Raw genomic sequence first — 23308 nt, 5'->3', positions numbered from 1 at the left:
GACAGTGGATCTGAAATCACATGTAGATCAGATCAGATCACGTTTCGCAGCAGGAAACCAGATATGTTTTTACGACAAACCACAACAGTTTTATTATTAGACTCTTAATTCCAGATTTATATTGAATGCAGATTCCACCATCTGCCGTGGCAGGTTTTGAACCCAGGTCCCCAGAACATTACCTGGGTGAATAGTCTGGTGACAATAAAGTCGGCCATCACCTCCCCTGAACACATTGGCTTATTGTGTTTCGAGGTAACAAAGGAGCAAGAGGTTTCAGCAGCTGCTAAGTTGTTGATATTACACAAGGGAACATCAGCACTCTCAGTAAAGGCACATACTGAAGCCAGGACGCTGTTTCAGAAGTAAGGGCTCGGGAACCATAAGAAATAGGAACAGGAAAATGCCATTCAACCCCTTGAGCCAGCTTCTCCATTCAGTAGGATTGTGGCTGATCTGACATTCTCCACATGCATTTTCCTGCCCTTTTCCTGTAACTGTTCATCCCCCGACTGACAACGAATCTATTGATCCTCGTTTTAAATGTGATATGAAGGCTGTCAACAGAGTTCCTTGGATGGGGGAGGGGGGAGCTCAGGTCGAACTTGGGGACGAAAACAGTGGGTTCACATTTCACAATATTTAACTAATGGAATGTTTATAGTTTATACATAAAAATTCCTAAAGAAGGGCTCATGCCCGAAACGTCGATTCTCCTGCTCCTTGGATGCTGCCTGACCTGCTGCGCTTTTCCAGCAACACATTTTCAGCTCTGATCTCCAGCATCTGCAGTCCTCACTTTCTCCGAGAGAATCCCATGGAGTCTCACAGAGTGACACAGATGTACAGCACGGAAACAGACCCTTCGGCCCAACTTGTCCATGCAGCCCAGATATCCTAACCTAATCTCGTCCCATATGCCAGCATATCCCCATAAAACCTTCCTATTCATATACACATCCAGATGCATTTTAAATGCTGCAATTATACAGCCTCCACCACTTACTCCAGCGGCTCATGCCGTACATGCATCACCCTCTGCGGGAAAAGGTTGCCCCTTAAGTCCCTTCTATATCTTTCCCCTCCCCTCCCGAAAACTATGCGCTCTAGTTCTGGACTCCCCAATCCCAGGGAAAAGAACTTGCCCATTTGCCCTATCCATATCCCTCATGATTTTATAAACTTCTATAAGGTCACCCCTTAGCCTCCGACGCTCCAGAGAAAACAGTCTTATTCAGCCTCGCCCTTTCGCTCAACCCTCCAACCCTGGCAACATCCTTGTAAATCTTTTCTGCACCTTTTCTAGTTTCACAACATCTTTCCGATAGGAAGCAGACCAAAATTACATGCAATATTCTAAACGTGGCCTGACCAATGTTCTGTACAGTGACAACATAAGCTCCCAACATCTATCCTCGATGCTCTGACCAACAAAGGAAAGCACACCAAACGCCTTCTTTACTATCCAATCTGCCTGCGTCTCTACTTTTAAGGAACGATCAACCTGAAAACCAAGGTTTCTTTGCTCAGCAACACTTCCAAGGAACTTACCATGAAATGTAAAAGTCCTGCTCTGATTTGTTTTTCCAAAATTCAGCACCTCATATTTATCTGCATTGACCTCCATCTGCCACTTCTCAACCCATTGGCCCATCTGATCAAGGTCCCGTTGTAATCTGAGGTAACCTTCTTTACTGTCCCCTACACCTCCAATTTTGGTGTCATCTACAAACTTACTAACGATACCTCCTCCGTTTACATACAAATCATTTATATAAATGACAAAAAGTAGTGGACCCAACATCGATCCTTGTGATACACCATTGGTCACAGGCCTTCAGTCTGAAAAGAAACCCTCCATCACCACCCTCTGTCTTATTTCTCCTAGCCAGTTCTGTATCCAAATAGCTAGTTGTCCCTGCATGCCATGAGATTAAACCTTGCTCACCAGTCTCCCATGAGGAAACTTGATGAACGCCTTCCTGAAGTCCATAGAGATCACGTCCATCGCTCTGCCCTCATCAATCCACTTTGTATTTCTTCAAAAAACTCAATCATGTTCGTGAGACATGATTTCCCAAGCATAAAGCCATGCTGACTATCCTTAACCAATTCTTTCCTTTCCAATTACATGTAAATCCGATCTTTCAGGATTCTCTCCAAAAACTTGCCCGTCACGGATGTCTGCCTCACCGGTCTATAGTTCCCTGGCTTTTCCTTACCACCTTTCTTAAATAGTGGCACCACCTTAACCACCCTCTAGCCTTCCGGCACCTCACCTGTGACTATTGATGATACAAATATCTCATTGAGAGGCCTAGCAATCACTTCCCCAGTTTCCCATAGAGTTCTGGGGTACTCCTGATCAGGTCCTTGGGATTTATCCACTTTTCTGCATTTCAGCAATTTATCATCTGTAATATGGACATTTTTTCAACATTTCACCATCCACTTTCTCACATTCTATATCTTCAATGCTCTTCTCCACAGTAAACACTGATACATAATATCCGTTCAGTATCCACGCCCCCCCCAACCCCCACCCGATGTACAACAGCTCCACACAAAGGCCGCCTTGCTGATCTTTGAGGGGCCCTATTCTCTCCCTTGCTATCCTTTTGTCCTTACCGTATTTATAAAAACCCTTTGGGTTTTCCTTAACTCTATTTGCCAAAGCTATCTCATGTCCCCTTTTTGCCCTCATGATTTTTCTCTTAAGTATACTCGTACTGCCTTTATACTCTAAGGATTCACTCGATCTCTCTGTCGATACCTGACGTATGCATCCTTCTTTATCTTAACCAAAATCTCAAATTCTCTAGCCATCCAGCATTCCCTACACCTACCAGCCTTTCCTTTCACTCGAACAGGAATATACTGTGTCTGGACTCTTCTTATCTCATATTTGAATGCTTCCCTTTTTCCAGCAGTCCTTTAACCTGCGAACATCTGCCCCCAATCAGGTTTTGAAAGATCTTGCCTCATACCTGCGTCTTCCTCCAATTTAGAACTTCAACCTTTAGATCTGATATATTATTTTCAATCACTATTGTAATGTTAATAGAATTATGGTTGCCGGCCCTTAGCTTTTGCACCCTCGCCAGGATGTACATCCTGATTGTGAATTAGAAAATTTCCTTGTACACACTTAACAAATTTCTGTATTTGGCGGATAAGTAAATGTGCAGGAGTTATACCTTGGGTCAACTCTTCCTTCATTCCCATCAACCCTAACCCCATTCCCACCCAATGGCACATTACCTTGCAACTGCTGAATGTGTGACACCAGCCCATTTACCTGCTCCCTCACTATCCAAGGACCCAACCTTACTTTCCAAGTGAAGCAGCACTTTACCTGCTCTTCCTACAACCCAATCTACTGCATTTGTTGCTCACAATGTGGTCTCATCTTCACTGGGGAAAACGAAGCACATCTACGTTCTGCCCGCAAAAAGACCCTGAGCTTCCAGTTGCCTGCCAATTCCACACCCCACACTGTTCCCGGGCCAACATCTCTGTCTCAGGTTTGCTGTAGTGTTCCAGCCATGCCCTGGGCCGTGAGTTTGTGACGCAACGGTCGTGCGCCTGACTCCAGATTAGGAAGTTGTGTGTTCAAATCCCATCAAGCTCCCGATAACCAACGTCTTACACTGCAAATCAAGAAATGAGTACGTTCACTCCGGATATCTGTTGAGCCAAGTCTTCTTTCTGGAAACTTTCGATCACACGTGAAGCTTTGCTGTCAGTTTGATTTGTGAACACTGTGTCAGGAAGGTGGAGTGCCCATTGTTTGGGTAAATGCTCCGCTCCCCCAGTTCATCACTGGATTTAAACACAGCCGCCTCCCTCTGGTCAGTCGCATCGTTCAGTTGGTGACAGCGCGGTGTGAACAACATAATACCAACGCTTTAACAACATAATCCAGAGACTCCCAGCTTTATGTTTCTATCGATCAGGAGAGTGACAGCGAGTTCAGATAGAAATGTTTCCCACCAACAGCAAATCCTTTCCTCTCACTGGACACAGTTAAAATTATCGTTATTCAACAGAAGGAGCGGAAACTACAGTCTGACGGCCCCTCTCCACATTAACGGTGAGCCTGAATTTTATAAACGGTGTCAGTAAAATCCAATGGCGGACCCTGATTTGGTTCAATCGATTTTTTTGCCAAGTGTAATTCACCGAGAGGATGCTGCTGTGTGAAACAGCGTGGGGAATTAATGCAGGGCCTCCTGCGCATGGAACACACCGCAACTGATGTGTTTCACCTTCGCCAGTTTATTCCTATCTCGGAGAAGAGAGGTTTGATGATTCGGATCATAGCAGCCAGACAGAGAACAGAAGAGCACTAAGACCTTCACAAGCTTGTCACCACAGCTGGGTCATCGTGGCCCGTGTATCAGTATGGGATAGTAATCTGCATCTACTGACTGGAAGCACAGCAAATCGGAGTGCTGGTGGGACTATCACACAGGAGAAAACGGCTTCGACCTATCAACTGGAGTGGCTCCCAATGCGCAACTCCGCTCACCTCAACTGAATAACTGTAAACAAATTACTCAGTGATTCAAAGGAATACTCGGTTTTGAATCTGTATTGTCTCATGTACTTTCGAGAATGATGTCAAAACACCTTCATTGCTGTGATGGAGTATCCTGTTGGGCAGAATATATCCGTTGTCATATTTCCGACGTTCTGTTTGTCCAAATCCGATTTCACTCAGAATCACGAAATGTGTGACAGCGCAGACTGAGGCCGTGCAGCCCACCTTCGCTCTGCTGGCTCAACACAATATGTAAATAAGTGTCTCATTCTGTCGCCTTCTCCCTGTAAATCTGCACATTGTTACATTGAACATGCCCACCGAATTCCCTTTTGTGTCCATTGAATCTGCCTCTTTGTCACTGTCAGACAGCCACTTACTGACCCCACTCCCTGTGCGAAAACGGTCTTCCTAATGTCACTTTTACTTATTTTCCTGATGACTTTAAACCTCTACCAAATCGTTCTTGATCCTTTCAGGCCTGGGAGCATTTTCACTGCATTATTTCCTCTGTCTAAAACCCTCATGACGTGGAAAACTTCAATCAGACCAGTTTTCAGCCCTCTGTTCACCAAAGAGAGCTGCCCCAAACTTTCCAATCTCCCTTCATTGCTGACATTCCTCAGGACGGTACCATTCACTTTAACCTGCTCAGCGCCGTCTGCAATCACTTCACTTCCCCGCTTCCTGAAGTATCACCCTCACAATTGAGCGTAATACAGGTGGAGGATTCATTCAGACTCGGATTGGGCGGGCGAAAAATCTGCAATACTTGTTCTCACTTTGTACAAGTGATTCCTTTCGCCGTGTTCACTGCAATGGCAGCTCTGCACCGTCCCTAATTCAGGCAGTCCGATCTTATTTAACGAAGCGGCTTTATTGAGAAAATTCGTTGGGCATTTTTGCTCAGGTCAATTTAAGGAATAATGGTTCGCCTGGAATTGGAACCCGGGAACTCTCACACGGCTACATATGCACGAAGACCCAAAGCTAGAATCATACCCCACACTGACGAGCCACCAGCCATGGGTGCAGCCACCTCTTGAAGCAGCTGAGACTTGCTCAGTACGAAATTCATTGTACATTGCTCCCAGAAACACAAGCAGCGAAGAGTTTCAAGAACATCTGCTTCTCAATCTGTCTCCCTGCTCCCAGGATGCTGGTGTTTGTCCCGTACCCAGGGACCGGGCTGTCTCCACTGGTGGATAATTGAACCATTTCGTTTCTACTTACAAACTGCGTTGGTGGAAGGCAGAGCCCATTCACTCTTCTGCTCTCTCTCACTATTACGTGAGGCAGGATAAGTCAGTTACAGTCATGCGTAGGAAATGGGCAACTTTGAACTTGATCCAAAGGTCTTGTTAACGGAGAGACAGAAAGATGATGTGCTGTCGGGACAGAGAGAAACGGACACCGGAGACTCTTCCTTCAGGTAAATTGATATGAGTGCATTTTTGTGCAGCCTGCTTGGTGTTCAGAATTTGTCTTGACGCAGCAATCCTGCAGGAAGTCTTTCATTACACGGACGTTGGTTTCTTTACTGCAGGAAAGGGACTAAAACAGCAAATCACGAGTTTCAACTTCACCGGTTCATTGCCATCTGAGAGAAGAGGTTTCACACGAGATCAGGACACACCGGCAGAGAACAGGACAAGACAACTCAGAGCTCCACAAGGGTGCCAGCGCAACTGTGTAAATTTGACTTGTGTATCGATTTGATATATTGAGCTCAGATACCCGAAGTTTTAGGAAGCAAATGACATGGCAAGGAAAAGAACAATGCGCTGTTATAGAAATTTAGACACTCAGGTAGTCGTTTGAAAAGCAAGATGCTGAACAAAAGAAAGTCGCTCAACGGGACTCGAAACAATAGCAGAGGATGGCTTCGAGCTCGGGGTATGGGCCCAGCACGCTCCCGCTGCGCCACTCTGCTCCCACGCACAGCGCGCCGCTCCACAGGTCCCTTCAGCCTTTCGTCTGGCGCGTGGCATGCACGTTCGAGACTGATGTCAAAGATCTCCACTGCTGTCGTCTTATATGGTGTTGCGCAGACGTATGGAGGCTGTGTAAATATAAACTTTTTCTGACTTCCCGCAGTCTCTTGTGATTTCACTCTGAATAGACGCCATGCGGCCCACCTTCGCTCTGCTGGGTCAACACAGTAAGTAAACGTGAGTCTCTATTTGTATCATTCTCTTGCCTTCTCCATGTAATTCTGCACATTGTTACTTTAAACATGACCACCGGATTCCCGTTTGCGTCTAATGAATCCTCCTCTTTGTCAGTGTCAATTAGGGATTTACTCACTCCAACCACTCCCTGGACAAAAGCGTTCTTCCTCATGTCACATTTGGTTCTTTTCCTGATGACTTTAAAATTCTGCCGATTCTTTCAGGCGTGGGAGCATTTTGACGACATTACTTTCTCTGTCTAGACTTCGCATGACTTGGAAAGCTTCATTCGGGCCAGATTTCAAACTTCTGTTCTCCGAAGGGAGCTGTCCAAAATTTCCAATCGACCCTCATCGCTGACATCCCTGAAACACTGCACCACTCACGTCAACCTATTCAACGCTATCTCCAATCATATCACTTCCCTGCTATCTGCCCCATTGGTCCTCCAGGGAGCCCAACCTCGTTTAACGAAGGTGCTTTTTGAGAAAATTAAACGGGCACTTTGGCACAAGTCATGAAACGCAGGCTGGTCCAGAATTTGAGCCTCGAATCTCTCGTACGTCTGCGTCGAAAGAAACCCAAAGCGAGAATCATAGCCCGAGAGCAACAAGCCACACAGCAGCTGCCTGTGCGGCCCCGCTCTACCTCTTGAACCAGCTGAGTCTTGTTCAGAGTGAAATATAGTTGACATTGAACAGGCTGGGGCTATTTTCTCTGGAGCGTCGGAGGCTGAGGGGTGACTTTATGGAGGTTTGCAAAATTAGCATTGATAGGATACGGGCTGAAAATGTGTTGCTAGAAAAGATTTACAAGGATGTTGCCAGGGTTGGAAGATTTGAGCTATCGGGAGAAGCTGAATAAATTGGGGCTGTTATCCCGAGAACATCGGAGGCTATGGGGTGACCTGATTGTGGTTTATAAAATCATGAGGGGCATTGATAGGATAAACAGACAAGATCTTTTCCCTGAATTCAGGGAGTCTAGAACTAGATGGCATACATTAACGGTGAGAGGGGAAAGAAATAAAAGAGACTTAAGGGACAACGTTTTAACGCAGAGCATGGTGCAGGTATGGAATTAGCTGCTTGAGGAAGTCGTGGAGCCTTGTATAATTACGGCACTTAAAAGGCATCTGGATGGGTACATGGAAAGGAAGGGCTTCGGGGATATGGGCCAGGTGCTAGCAAATGGGACTAGACTGTTTAGGATAACTGGTCAACATGGATGAATTGGACTGAAGGGTCTCTTTCCATGTTGTCATTCGTGTGACTCTGTGGAATCCTCTACCCAAGGGAGCAGATGAGGCAGCTTCATTAATTATATTCAAGACACAGTTGGATGGGATATTGCATGGAGGGGAATTAAGAGTAAATGGAATAATGCAGGAAGGAGGAGCTGAGATGATGGATAGATCAGCCATCATCTGTATGAAATGGAGCAGGCTCGACTGGCCAAATAGCTGACTCCTGCTTCTATTACGATGAAACGATAACTCTGCATTTCCCATGGCTAACCTATCTAACCTGCACATCCCTGGACATGATGGGCAATTCCAAACCAAGGCAGGTGAGCAATGTAGTAATGTGGAAAGTGCATGTCAGAGAACAATAGAAAGGGACAAGGGGAATAAATGTCCCACCAATCAAAGCTGGATTGTAATGATCACAAAAATTGAAACTAAAGACTGTGTCTGAATGTGTGCTGCACTGTAAGAAAAGTGAATGAATTGACCGAAGAAAATAAGTGTGATCTGAGACTCCTTACAGAGACGTGGTTTTAGGATGACAAGGACTGGATCCTGAATATTGAGGGTACGTGACATTCAAATCAAATGGGAAGTTCGGTAATGGTGGAAGGTTGGTGGAAGGTTGAAAATCAAAGCACTGATAACATGGTAGTTTGGTGTCAACTTGGATTTCAGGTCCTGATTTCTCTGCCTCTGTTGGTCTCCCCGTTCCCACAGAGCTAGGTGTTGTCTGTTCTCAGTTCTGCTGGATTTCTATTGAAGCTTTGACACCCCCCGCCCACCACCCCGCCAGCCCAACCGCACCACCCCTCCCCCCACCACCCCGCCCCGGCCTTTTACACCTTACCGAACTGCCTTCAGCTGTCCAACACCCAATTCTAAATACTTGGAACTCTTGCACAATTAAATAATGAGAAGTTCAAATCCATTATGTCCAGATCACACTGCAAACACCACTCTCCAGCACCACTTCCATCTATCCTCATGCCAAATGTGTGAGGCTGAAGTAGCCGCTTGAAAGCTTGGTAAATGCTTTACCTCTCAGATGAGCGACCAGCTGCATGTCCACACTTTCATTGGGATCACCTCTTCAAATCTCAGGAATAATTTCTGACCCTGCCCCACCTCAGTTCATCTGCTTCTGAAAATTACACGATGTCTTTGTCACCTCTTGAGTTTGATTCTTCTGTCACACACCTGAAGGCCTGAAACATTCTACTCCCCATAAATCTGAGGTCATCCAAATCGCTAAACAATAAACAAATGACTATGGATGCTGGAAATCTGAAACAGAAACAAAAACAAAATTGCAGGAGAACCTCAGTAGGTCTGGTAGCATCAATGGACAGACAGTACAGTCAACATTTCAGGTCCAGTAACCTCCTTTCGTTCCAGATCACGGCTGCTTCTCACCTTCCTCACACCAAGTTCATTTAATCTATGATTGCTATGCCTGCTGACGCACACAGGTTCCTGGTGATGCAGCAGATCCATTATAAAATGTTAATCTTTGCTCATAGTCTTGTCCCTCGCTATCTCTATCTTCTCCAGCTCTAAACCTCTGAACTCAAGGAGCTCAGGAAATGCCCAACATTCTCATTCAAACTGACATCGAACCCCAGTGTTTCCTGATGAAGGGCTTTTGCCAAAACATCGATTTTCCTGCTCCTCGGATGCTGCCTGACCTGCTGTGTTTTTCCAGCACTACACTCTAGAATCCAACTCCAATGGTCTGAAGTCTGGAACTCAGAATAGCACAATTAGGTATTGCAAATAGATGCTAAAGACGTTCAGGTCCCATGTATGAGTAAGATTGAGGAGTGCAGCTAAACAGTCGCAGTAAACTACAAACACCAAAAGTATCATGTGAATGAGACAGAGGTCAGAAAGACTCACCACATGACTCCAGTCAAACATTCAAACATTACACGAGGAAAAGCTTGTAAATGCCCCCCGCCCATTAGGGCGGCACGGTGGCTCGGGCGGTGGTTCCCGCCTCGGGCAACTGTCTGTGTGGAGTTTGCACATTCTCCCCGTGTCTGCGTGGGTTTCCTCCGGGTGCTCCGGTTTCATCCCACACTCCAAAACTGTGCAGGTTAGGTGAATTGGCCATGCTAAATTGCCCAGAGTGTGAGGTGGATTAGCCAGGGGTAAATGTAGGGGAATGGGTCTGGGTGGGTTGCTCTTCGGAGGGGTGGTGTTGGGCCGAATCGCCTGTTTCCACACTGTAGGTAATCTAATCGAATCTGTGAGAGGAGTTTCTCGGATCCATCACTGTCAGTGTTGGACCGAAATTGACATCATTCTCCCTTCCGGCTTCTGGACCATCAGTGCGCATGTTCCCAACTCCAGCCCATGTGCCTATAAGCGCGCATTGCGCGTGCTCGTGGGAGTCCTGCATGTAGAATGGGGTGCGATCACATTCGCATGCCATGTTGGGTAAAATATATGCCATGGAAGACCGTGATTCTACATTCGACAGAGCGATTATAGATTGGTCGCTGAAAAAAGTTCAAATTTAATAAACATGGAAATTTTCTGAAAAGTAGCTCGATTCAATGAAGGGTTTTATATTGTGTTATTCTGCAAGTTAACAAACTGGCAGACTGGAATCTAATCTTGATTAGATTCCAGTCTGCCAGTTTGTTAACTTGCAGAATAACACAATCAGAAGTGAGCTACAGACGGAACTTTGATCGAGGGAATCAGGATGATTACATCCAGTATAACAGAAAACTGAGTGTGTAATACAGCCTATAATCTAATTGAGGGGTTCGGGATAGTTTGTATATAGAATAACATACTCGGAAACGAATTACAGACTGGAACCTAATCCAGAGGATCGTTGTGATTTATATAGAGAATAATTTACACAGTAGTAAATTACATCCTGGAATCTAATCAAAGCACCTTGATGCCACACTGGGTCGAATGCAGCCTTGAGGTCAAGGGCTGTCAATCTCATCTCACCTCTAGGATAAAGCTTTTTTGTCGATGTTTTAACCAAAGGCTGGAATGTGGTCAGGACCTGAGTGAGACTGGTGGTACTGAGAGGATGTTATTCGGTATGTTACATAGCTTTATCGATTATCGAGAGTATACTGATAGGACGATTAATCCTGAGTTGGATGTGTACTGCTACTTTGTGCACAGGCAATCTGGAAAATTTCCAGATTGTTTGGTAGATGCCAATGTTGTAACTGCACTGACGAGCTGAGAAAACTGAATGAACTTCGGAGCAAGTGAATGATCTCTCCCTAGTGTGAACTCATTGATGTGTCGGCAGAAGTGAATTCTTTTACACACTCTCACCAGAATGAATGTGTTGATGTATCAGCGGGCTGTGGGACTCTCCGAATCCCTTTGCAAACTCTGAGCAAGTAAATAATTTATCTCCAGTGTCAACTCGCTGATGTCGCAACACGTTTGATGTCCGGCAAATTCCTTCCCACATACAGGGCACATAAACAGCCTGTCCCCAGTGTGAACTCGTTGGTGCACAGTGAGGTTGACTGACTGTGTGAAACACTTTCCACAGGAGGTTCAGCTAAACGGTATCTCCTCAGTGTGATAAGCAAATTTTTCTGGTAGCTGGAATACACTGTGAATCCCTTTCCACATGTAGAGCAGGCAAAAGCTTATTTCCAGTGTGACTGTATCAATCAATTTCCAGCTCGACAGGGTAACTCCAATCTCTTCCCATAGTCTCCACATTTACATGGTTGCATCATGGTGTTGGAGTCTTCGTGTTCGTCCAGGACAAATGATCAATGCAATGTTATGAAGTCGAAAGCATGTATTGTCAGTTTAAGATAGAGAGTGCTTTTCTCAACTTAAAGTACAGCCACAGCTGCAAGCAAAAGGTCGGGCTGTTTCAAATGTAGCAATTGGCTGTTAAATGGATAACTGTGTTCTGTTTGATGTTTTGACAACAATTCAAATTCAATTAATTTAAGCGATGCCCAGGATACCAGAAGACAATGAGATTTGAATTTTATTGTTTTGATCCCTGGAAATCAATCAAATAAGAATTTAATGTGTCCTATGGGGGATATAAACCCGGCATTTTGAAAGTTAGTGGGAGAGCAACTGCTGATCTAATACCTTGCTCTCAGAGAAATTGAAAACACTCTCCATCAAAGGTACCTGTTCACGTGAAACATACAGTAAAAAGAAGAGCACCCAGGACGATCAGCAGCGAGAAAAGTGAAAAGTGAAAAGTGAAAAGTGACCACTGTGTGGCCTTGAGATTAAGTTAATGTAACGTTTAATAAATATGTTTTTAGAATAGCATATTAAGTCGTGTCGAGTTGGGGTCAGATCCTAAGTAGTAAAGAAAGGGGTTTTGGATTTGTGAATAGTTTTGTTTAGTGTTCACTATTAGAGTTCGAAAATATTTTCTTTAAATACTGGAATTTAGCAATTCTGTCACTCACATTTTAACAGATTAAGAGGCAAGATGAGTTTTTCTGGGCGGTTAGTTTAATTAACAGAATTTGATCTCCATGACGTAACAATAAGTATTATTCTTACTCACACACGGATTTATGGATTATGATTCTTCTTTCCATATGTAAATCTTCTCCCTAAAATCCTGTGAGGGAGTTTTACAGAAGTTATTCCAGTCAGTTCATAATGGAAATTCTGAATAGATACTTCTGGTTTCCCTGAAACATTGTGTCCTCTTGTTGACCAAAGCTGGAAATTCCTGTCTCAGGAGACAGTGGTTTTGTCTCAATGTCACTAGTCTAGCCCTGCTAACCCTGGTTAATGTTCTGTGAGAGCTGTTCAAATCTCATCAGGCCAGAGAGGGTTGTTCCGTTAAGTCATTAAAAATCTGGACTGTCTGTTATTGTAAGATGCCATTGGGCTCACCATTCTCCGGTTAGACTTACATGTGACTCCATTGTGGTTGACTCCTCACCGCCCTCCAGACAACGAGGGATGGACAATAAACACACACCGGCTCAGAGATGAACACATATCTCTTTTATGCTTCACCTCTTTTATGACTGACCGCATGTCCTGCCCAGTAGAAAGTGGGGCAGCTCGGGACGACATTCTGGAATTGGCGGGACACCGAGCCAATCAGAGTGAACAAAAGGCAGCACCAAGTTGTTTATGGAGCATGCGCAATGCGGGTGTCTGAGCTGGTGGAGTTGAAAAGTGAGAGACAGCTGGAGGGAGGGACTGGATGGGTTTAGGAACAATCTGCTGGGAAGTGTTTGTATTCGAGTTAGTACTGAACTCTGGGAAATTCTTTTACACAGGGTTAGAGTGGAAGAATTTCACCACAGCAATCTCAAACCAAGAGGAACGTTTGTCTCTCCTGCACTGAGAAGGAGAGGCTTCGGAGCGGCTGGTTCTTGAAGGTCAGTGAGCTGCAATTCTCTCTCTCTGTCTCTCCCTCTCTCTAAAGAAAGTAAAACGTGTATCTACAGGAGCACAGTGTGTGTCTGAGAGCGGAGTTTATCGGTGATGCTTCTTCCTACACGCTGATCTTGATCTTTTTGAAGTGAGGATCTGTCAGTTATTCCTGTGATGGAGATGGAGGAAACTGTAAGTATCCCACTGCTCTCACTATCTCGACTCTCATTGAGGGCTGAGTCTTGTAGAGGGCCAGAACGCGCCCTTTCCCTGAAGGACATTTATCAGTTAGTTGAGTTTTTCATGACAGTCCAGCAATGTTCCACGGTCAGTATTTGAGTGACTTTCACACAAATTGCTGGATTCAAAGAACTCCATGGTGACCCAATGGTTAGCACTGCTGCCTCTCAGCTCTGGCGACCTGAGTTTGATTCCAGACTCGGGTGTCTGCGTGGAGTTTGCTGTTTCTTCATATGTCTGTGTGGTTTCCTCTCGGTGCTCCTGTTTCCTCCCACAATTCAACGATATATGGGTTAGGTGGGTTGGCCATGCTAAATTGCCCATAATGTGCAGGGATGTGCAGGCTGGGTGGGTAAGCCATGGGGAATGCAGGGATATGGGGTCAGTCTGTGTGGGATGCTCTTCAGAGGATGGGTGTGGATTCAAACGGCCTGCTTCCACACTATAAGGTTTTTATGATTCTTAACTCCTTTTCGTATCTTAAACAGTACGATTTCTCAATCTCTAATTTTTCTTGATTTAAGTTTGTTTCACAGAGAATTACAGAGACACATTTATCAGCGAGAATTCCAAGCAAATATCTTATCAGGATCTTAGAGTGAGTCAATTCATCAGGATTTGAAAACCATTAGATTGTCAATGTTTGTCTGTGGGAAAAGTTTGCAAACATCAGTGTACCGAGTGACAAATGGACAAGTCCTGCACCAGTTCCACAGATTGAATAGCATCCCACTATTCACAGCAGGGAGAGATTGTATCGCCACAGTGGCTCAATCCCAGCCTCAGCCGACTGTATCTGTGGAGTTTACACATTCTCCCTGGGTCTGTGTCAGCTCGATCTGGGTACTCCGGTTTCTTCTCCCAATTCAAAGATGGGCAGGTTGGGTGAATGGACCATGTCAAATTGCACATTGTTTTCAGGGATGTGTAGGTTAGGTGTATTAGTCAAGGGTAAATGTTTAGTAATGGGGTAGGAGAATGGGTATGGATGTCTTTATCCCCAGAGGGTTGGTGTGGACTTGTGGACTGTAGGGATTCTATAAGTCTATTAACCCTGACCTGTGTCTGAGTGAGGAATCAGCTGATCATCCAATATGGAGAGACATGATCTACACCACAGAAACCAGGGAAATGTGCAAACTGTGGGAAGGGATACAAATGTCTATACATGCTGGAAATTCATTGATGAAGTCACACTGGAGATAAGTCATTCACCTACTGTTTGTGGGAAGGGATTCAATCAATCACCCGTCCTTGAGAAACAAGAATGCACTCAGTGGGGAGAGGGCATTCATCTGCCCTGAGTGTAACAAGGCATTCTCTGTTATCAGCCTCTAGGCACACCAACTGGTAAACACTGAGAGATCTTTGAAATGCTCACATTGAGAAAAAAGCTTTAAACACAGACATGAAATGCTGATACATGAGTCCGTTCACACTGGGGAGAGGCCATTCCCCTCTCTGTACGTGGGAAACGATTTGTCCATTCAAAAAATCCTTCTGAAACCCCAACGAATACACACTGGTGAGAAGCTGTTACGTGCTGCTTTTCTGGGAAAGGATTTACTCAGTCATCCCACCATCTGAGTTCACACCCGATTCAGGCAGCTGTGTGCTGCTGCTGCTGTTCTCAATAAAATTCTGATGGATCTCCCCCCCTCCCCCTCAAGGAAACAGATGCAGTGGACCAGAAAAATGTGGCACTTGTGATGTCACATGGGTAGGCCAGCGGAAGGCGGCATTGTGTTACTGTACTTCTCAGAGAGAGAGAAACTCTGACTTTGAAAGAATGAATTATAAACGTGATGAATCAAAGTTTGTCCCATTACAGGCAGAACTGGGCACACACCAACACTCACAGGCACAAAATCAGATTCACAGACAGGTATAACGAAATTTTCAGACACACGCTTCCGGGACAATGTTTGCCACTGCAGACAGTTTGTCATTCATACACAGACAGACACACTCAGACTTCCCTCCGACATAATCTCTGTCCAATTGCTTGCAGAGATAGTCATATCAACACAGAAAAATAGATATTAACACAGAGATGGAAGCGCAATACAGTCAGAGTGAGACACAGAATCACTGACTTTTACAAACATGTCCAGAGATATTTTTCAGACAATGTTGTGTTCAGCTGTATGAAAATCCTTGTTTCCTTGTGAAATAAATTTGTGTCCTTTGGATGCAGAAGCCTGTGTTTTGTTGTCTAAATGAAAGTGTGTTGTGGCTGCTGCTGGTTTGAAACTGCAGCTTTGTCTCTGTGTGGATTTTAAGTCTGTAATCTGTGTGTGAGGTGAGGAGGTGGGAGAAGGATCAGAGGGGCAGACAGACAGATAGTTTGGACTAAACTATTGAGCTGCTGCTTTCTCTCACACTACTCCCGCTTCCTCTCAACTCACAACTTGTAATGCTCCATCCCTGGGGGAGGTATACTCTCGGTAGAAGAGCTGATTTTTGGGCACAGAAGGGTCTTTAAGTCATAGACCTGAAGGTATTTAAAGCAGGTCCTGTCAGCCATAGTTCCCTCTGCCATGTGGATGGAGCAGGAGGTGAGTATCAAAGGGTTTGTGTGTGTGTGTGTGTGTGTGTGTGTGTATGTGTGTGTGTGTTTGTGTATGAGTGTGGGTACTGTTAGAATCTCAGTGTCAGTTTTGATCGATTAACCACCGTCCATCACCCCCACACCGTCCCTGAACCAGCCAGACTGACGTAGGTTGTAGGAGCAGGGCCTGTGTCTTATGGATGAGAGGGAGTATATGAAACTACAGAGAAAGCTGGGACCCAATGGAATTGCATCCCTTCCTCAGTCTCTCTATGTTTTTCCTTAACTTCTCTTTTTCTGACTTTTCTCCCTTTTCTCGCTCACTCTATGTCTCTCGTTCTTCTTGTCTTCCACTCCCATCCGTCTGTCCTATGGGTTCAGGACCATAATTGTTTGAAGTTTGCGTCACCTACTGACCCTGATCACTCCCTGGACGAAAACGTTCTTCCTAATGTCACTTTTACTTCTTTTCCTCGTGATTTTAAAACTCTGCTGAATCGTTGTCGATCCTTTCAGGCGTGGGAGCATTTGCACTACATTATTCCTGTGTCTAGACCCTCATGACTTGAAAAACGTCAATCAGGCCAACTTTCAACCTACTGTTCTCCAAGGAGAACTGTCCCAACTTTCCAATCTACCTGCATTGCTGACAATCCTCAGACACGGCACCATTAACATCAACCTGTTCAGCGCTGTCTGCAATCACTTCACTTCCCCGCTTCCTGAAATTTCACGCTCACAATTGAGCAATAATGCAGCTGGAGGATTCATTCAGAGTAGGAATGCGCGGGCGAACTACGTGCAATGCTTGTTTTCACTTTGAGCAAGTGTTTCATTTTACCATGTTCGCTGTCATGGGAGCTCGACTCCATCCCGACTTCAGACAGTACGATCTCGTTTCATTTATGTGCTTTTTGAGAAAATTGCGCCTGAAGGCAACTTAAGAAATGAGGGCTCGTCTGGGATTCGAACCCGGCATCTCTCGCAAATTCCCCCAACAACAGGCCCGAAGGGGGGATCATACTGCTAGACCAACGAGCCACAGGACGACCCAGGCGTGAGCTGACCTCACCCCTGACGCTCCAAGCGCCCTCCCCTGAAGCAGCTGAGACTTGCTCAATGTGAAATACGTTTGAGTTGCTCCAAGAATCGCAAGCAGCAAAGAGATTCCACAACATTTGCTTCTCATTCCGTCTCCCTGCGCCCAGGACGCTGCTGTTTGTCCCGTTCCCAGTAACTGGACTCTCTCCACTGGCGGATAATTAAACCATTTTGTTTCTACTTGCAAACTGTTCTGGGGGAGGGCAGAGCCCCTTCGCTCTTCTGCTCTCCTGCAATCACTTGCGATGGGAGACGTCAGTTACACTAATGCGTAGGAAATGGGCAAGTTTTAACTACATTACAAAGGTCTGTAATCAAAGAGACAGAACGATGCTGTGCTGGCGGGACAGAGAGAAATGGACACCGGAAACTGTTCCCTCAGGTAAATTCATATGAGTGTATTTGTGTGCAGCCTGCTCGGTGCTCAGAATTCGTCTTCACACAGCAATCCTGCAGAAGGCCTTTTCTAACACGGGCGTCTGTTTCTTTGCTGCGAACGGGCAGCAGTGAACATCTGAGCCCCAACTGTCCCAGATGAAGTTGAAAATGAGCCATTGTTTCTCCCTCAGCCGCTCTGTCCCAGAGACAGGGAGAGGGACGGCATCAACGCGTGACGTCATTCCGCCGCAGCCTGAAGCCGTTCAGTCCATCATTTCCATGTGACTCTCTGTCACTTGTATCTCTCCGAGATGATTCCCAATCGGTGATATGTGTCCTCATCATGGGAACTGTGTCTGTGTGGTGATGCTGCTTTCGAAATGCTGATCGTCCTGTCATTCCCGTCTGAACCGGAGTGGGGAATTATTGCAGGGAATGAATACGACCGCAAATACTGTGGCTTTGTGGCTCAGTGGTTAACCCTGCTGTCTCATAACGGGACCTGAATTCGATCCTACCCGTGTGTGGTTTGTTTGTGTGGAGTTTGTTCAATCTCCCCGTGTCTGCGTGGGTTTCCTGCGGTGCTCCGGTTTCCTTCCACAGTCGAAAGATGTGCAGGTTAGGTGGACTGACCATGCTAAACTGCCCCATAGTGCCCAGAGGTCGGTAGGTTGTGCGCATCAGTCAGAAGTAAATGTCGGGTCTGGGTGGGTTACTCTTCGGAGGGTTGATAAGGACTTGTTGAGCAGGAGGGCCTGTTTCCACACTGTAGGGATTCGAATTCGAATTGTTTCAACTTCCCCAGCTCATTCCCATTTCAGAGAAGAGGTGTTAGGATTCAGTTCAGAGCAGACCGGCGGGAAACAACTCAAATCTCCACAAGCACTTCCCCTTAATTGTGTAAACTGGGCCCGTGTTTAATGACATATTCAGCTCACACTGAATCACAACATGAGTCACAGCGTAGACGGAGGCCATGCGGCCCACCTTCGCTCTGCTGGTTCTACCCCGTAAGTAAACGTGTGACTCAATTCGTATAATTCTCTCGCCTTTTCCGTGTAAATCTGCACACCTGAACGTGACCACCGAATTCCCTTTCGGGTCCATTGAATCTTCCTCTTTATCAATGTCAGACAGGGACTTACTGACCCTAACCACTCCCTGTATGAAAACGTTCTTCCCAATGTCACTTTTACTTCTTTCCCTCCTGACATTTAAACTCTGCCGAATCGTTGTGGAACCTTTGTTGCGTGGGAGCATTTACACAACAGTATTTCCTGTATCTAGGCCTCTCATGATTTGCAAGGCTTCTGTTCTCCTTGGAGGGCAGTCCCAATTTTCCAATCTCGCTTCATTGCTGACATTCCTCATGCACCGCATCTCTGGCAAGTGGGAGTAGTAGAAGAGTCAAAGCGAGATTCATACCCCAAGACCAACGAGCTAGAAATCAGGCGCACCCCATCGCCCGTACCCGCCTCACCTCTTGGACGAGCTGAGACTTGCTCAGTGTGAAATACATTTGACATTGCTCTAAGAATTGCAAGCGGCAAAGAGTTTCCATAACAGCTGCTTCTCATTGTCCAAGTGTTTTGGGAAGCAGATGAGAAGGCGAGGTGCAGAACAGAGCGCCGCTATACGGGAAAGCTGCTAAAGAGGATATTGAGTGTTTAGGAGAGATGGTTTCCCTTCTGGGTTATGCTCCGATCACGCACCCGCAGACATATCGCCGATGCGCAAACATAAACTCTGTCTAAATTCACATATTCTGTTTTTTCGAACTGTGATTTCGCTCAAAAGCACAAAATTTCAACACTCTCAAAATTCAAACTTTAACAAAGTGCTCATAGATATACTTTGCGAACATCTGGAAAAGTTCTTCCAAACGTACCTAGGGAATTTCGGTTTGAGGGCTCTTGAACTTTAAGTAGAAGGGAAGTTTGACTCGAGGCTGCATAATGTGGAGATGTGTTCCCCATGTTAACTGGTAGTGGTTGACCATCCCAGTGCTTCCCGATGCAGGGTTGCCCTGACCCACCGGGAGGTTTCTTTGATAAACTGTCCCGGGGGCTTCCAGTCTCACCGTGACGTCATAGGGCGAGCCCCCGGTGATGGCCTGCAGCTGCTGTGACACAATAATGATGCTGGCCCCGGAACATGAATACAAATTAGTTCATGAGTCACGTGGTACTGAATCATTGGATGGAATGTTCTTTCAACTTCACGGATTTATATGTGAGAGGAGGTAAATGGGCAGGGCTTACACCTCGGGTCCACTCTTCCTTCACTCGCAACACCCCACACCCACCTCCCATTGTCCCAAGGCACTTTCCCCTGTAACCGCCGAATGTGTAACACCTGCCCATTTACCTGCTCCCTCCTGAATATCCAAGGGCTCGAACATACCTTCCAGGTGAAGCAGCACTTTACCTGTACATTTGCCACAACCTAGTCTACTGCATTCGCTGCTCACAGTGTCGTTTCCCCAACGTAGCATGAAGCATAAACTGGGTGACTGCTTCGCAAAATATCTCGGTTCTGCCTGCAAAAGAGGCCCTGAGCTTCTGGTTGCCCGCCACTTTAACACGCCACCCTGTTCCCTGGCCAACATCTCTGTCTCAGGCTTGCAGAGTGTTCCAGCAAAGCTCAGCTCCAGATGGAAGAACAAAGTCTCATTTTCCACTTGAACACCCTACAGCCCCCCCGGTCTTCAATATCGAGTTCCATGTCTTTAGGGCCTGAAATCCGCCATGTCCTATTCTCTCCTATTCACGTAATGTCGTCTTTTGCAGCTTTCCCGTCTAAGGGCGCACTGTTCTGCATCTCGCCTTCTCATTTGCTACCCAAAAAACTCAACATAAATATTTCACATTGTTATACTGGCCCAATGTGCACAGTTGAGGTGACACACTCGTGTCGGTCTGCGTGGTCTTCTCCTGTTCTCTGTTGAGAGAAAAGTTTCGAAACAAAAAGGTTAAATTTTCTGCCGTTGGAGAGGGCCCGGTTCCTGGACACGGGACAAACGACAGCAGCGAAACACAATGAGAAGCAACTATTCTGCAAATTGTTTGCCTGAACCCATGAAAAGCAGACAACTTCGCAGTTGGAGGGAGAGCAGCAAATACACCACCCCTGTGCGGGGTTGAATCACCAACCTCCCGGTAAACTGCTGAACGCACAGACCAACGATGCGATAGAGAAATGTGACTACGTCGGCAGCAACATCGCTAAGGGGAGGCTATGAGTGAATTCGTAATTCAGCCTCACCGCCTAAAATTACATTTGTCGTCTCTAAGACTTACTTTTCCATAATAAAGCCTGGGACATTCATTGTGGAGAGATGAGATCGAATTGAACTAAACACATTGATGAGAGATCGAGCGGGTGGGAAGGATCCATTCCCATGCGAAGAGAGATGAATAATCAGGGCCCAAAATAAGGAGCCACTTCAAGAAATTTGGGGTTCATTCAGCAAAGCTAATGTAGAATTGTTCACAGAAAATTGTGATGAAAGTCTCTCGAGTTTTTTTGATGAGAAGTGTTGATGATGCTAATACAATCGATAGGATGAACGTAGATTGGTAAATGTATTTGGTGACAGTTCTGTTCTAGCCCTGTGAGCGAAACCTGGATCTGAAGGAGTAGAAGGGACATTAACAACATCGATCTGAAATTGGACACGTGACAAGGAACAGAGCCATCATTAACAGTTGGCTTTTGAACTGGAGAGGGTTTCTCGTGAAATTAGCTTGAGGCTTGAGGTATGCAAGGTCAAGATAATTTAGGTCAAACACGGAAACGCTATCCTCATTAGCAGACAGTGAAAGGATTACAAGACACAAATTAAACATTTTCGACAAGTGATACAGGGGACTGGGAAGATAAGTATTAGAAACTGGCAACAACAAAGTTCAGGAGCACAACACTTACATTCAAAGACCGAAAACATCCAGGTCCTGATTAATTAGATTGCACTGTGGTGCTTTTTTTTGCAAAACATCCACTTGCAATGTCCTACAAAAGAGTGACAAATCCCATCCCTGTCAGCCCAGGATGGAAAATCCGAAGGGATGAACGTTTGCTGATTTTCTGAAGATTCACAGAGCTGAGACTGGGTTTTGGTGATTGTTTCTTTTCCACTCCCAGGAGCCGCAGTGGTCGAGGCGTTGAGTTGGGGAGAATAAAATATGCCCGTGAGCAGCATGTGGGGCTATTTCAGCTTCCCCTCATCTGACTGCGCTGTGAGTTGACTCAGATGTTCTCAGGGACATTTACTGACGCGAGACAGTGAAAGGATTCTCATTCCCGCAGATCGGGAATTCAAACCGTATGCCGGCTTCAGGACAATGAGAAGATTAATTGAGGTGTGTGAAGAAGCTTTGAGCTGCATTTCAAACAGGTAGGTGGAGTCAGATGCATCATCCATTGCGCCCCGGCCCTGTGCGTATCTAACGCCACCACGCTGCAGAGTTCTGACGTTAACACGGACATGCGCAGCAATGGGAACATTCACAAGGTGAACAACCAAAGATAATCACCGTCACTGATTCCCTTCCACAGGCCCAACTTTGTGAAGCAGTATCTTTCACTGGCAAAGGAAACACCCTTGTCCTCAGGTGCCTGCTTCATTTCGATCACGATTTCAAGCACCTCACTGTTCTAGTCTCATTTCCAAACACTTTGCTCAGAGCCTCAAAAGAAGCTCTGCAGGTATCTGCTTGTTCCACCCGAACAGGCAGTGGGTTGCAGATTCCCACCAGTCCCAGTTTGAGTGAAATATTTTTCCCCCTCCACTGATTTGAATCTTAAAGAAGAAGCCGGGGAGCAAGCTCCCTTTCTTTTCGACGACATTTCTCATTTTGTACTCGGAAGGGTTCACACCTGCGTGGGGAAACCGCAATGGATTTCAAGTCCATCGCATTAACCACTCGGCCCACGAATACAGAACCACACTGACAGCTTGACTTCCCAGGTCTGTCTGCCTGTGGAGCTGAGAAAGAGTGAATCATCGCAGAGTTTGTTTGAATCCAATCACTTCACAGTGATTCGAAAGGGTTAAATATCGGCACATGGTGTTTGCAGATATTTAGGTGTTTCACCCCAAAAGATGAAATGAACTTTCAGTTAGAAATTGCAGGAGGAACTCAGCAGGTCAGGCAACATCTGTGGAAAGAGAATCAGAGGCAACATTTCAAAATTCTGTTTTCACCGACAGGTCCTGTCAAAACTGCCGAGTTTCTCTTTTGGTCTGGTCTTCTCAGCATACGCAGTCCCTTACGTGAGACATTAATTCAATTCCGAAACCCCTTTATGGAGAAGAATTCCGCTTGGGAACATTTTCCTGACCCCATTAAAAGCGCAAACCTTCGAAGCCAAAGAAGGGCAACGAACACACCGCCCCTGGGTGGGCTCGAACCACCAACCTTTCGGTTAACAGCCGAACGCGCTGACCAATTGCGCCACAGAGACAGGCGCGGCCGGGGGCTGTACCATCGCTTAGTGATTTTATAATTCAGCCTCCCCGCCGAGAATTACAATTGTCGTCTATCAGTTTTACTTTTCCATAATCAAGCCTGGGAGATGTGTTGTGGAGATACCGGGGACAGTCTGCAGACACATCCATGTCACGAGGAACTAGCTTTCTTACTCCGGGGCCGGCGCCCTTCCAGCCTTTCAGTGTTTTGCCTGTTCCCGAGTTCACTCCTTGGCTC

The 23308-nt window shown here is 45.9% G+C and overlaps 1 long non-coding RNA gene and 1 other non-coding gene across 2 annotated transcripts in view; one reads left to right on the top strand and one right to left on the bottom strand.

Moving 5' to 3' along the window:
- Positions 1–23308, top strand: part of LOC140460585 (uncharacterized) — a 220555-nt gene that overhangs the window by 168858 nt on the left and 28389 nt on the right. The window lies entirely within an intron of this gene.
- On the bottom strand, positions 22993–23066 carry trnan-guu (transfer RNA asparagine (anticodon GUU)). The gene has a single exon. It is a non-coding gene; the product is annotated as a tRNA-Asn (tRNA).

The sequence above is a fragment of the Chiloscyllium punctatum genome, chromosome 36 (assembly GCF_047496795.1).
Source record: "Chiloscyllium punctatum isolate Juve2018m chromosome 36, sChiPun1.3, whole genome shotgun sequence".
In the NCBI taxonomy this organism is placed as follows: Eukaryota; Metazoa; Chordata; class Chondrichthyes; order Orectolobiformes; family Hemiscylliidae; genus Chiloscyllium; species Chiloscyllium punctatum.
Note: the sequence above shows the minus strand (reverse complement) of the source record. Positions and strands in the feature narration are given on the sequence as shown.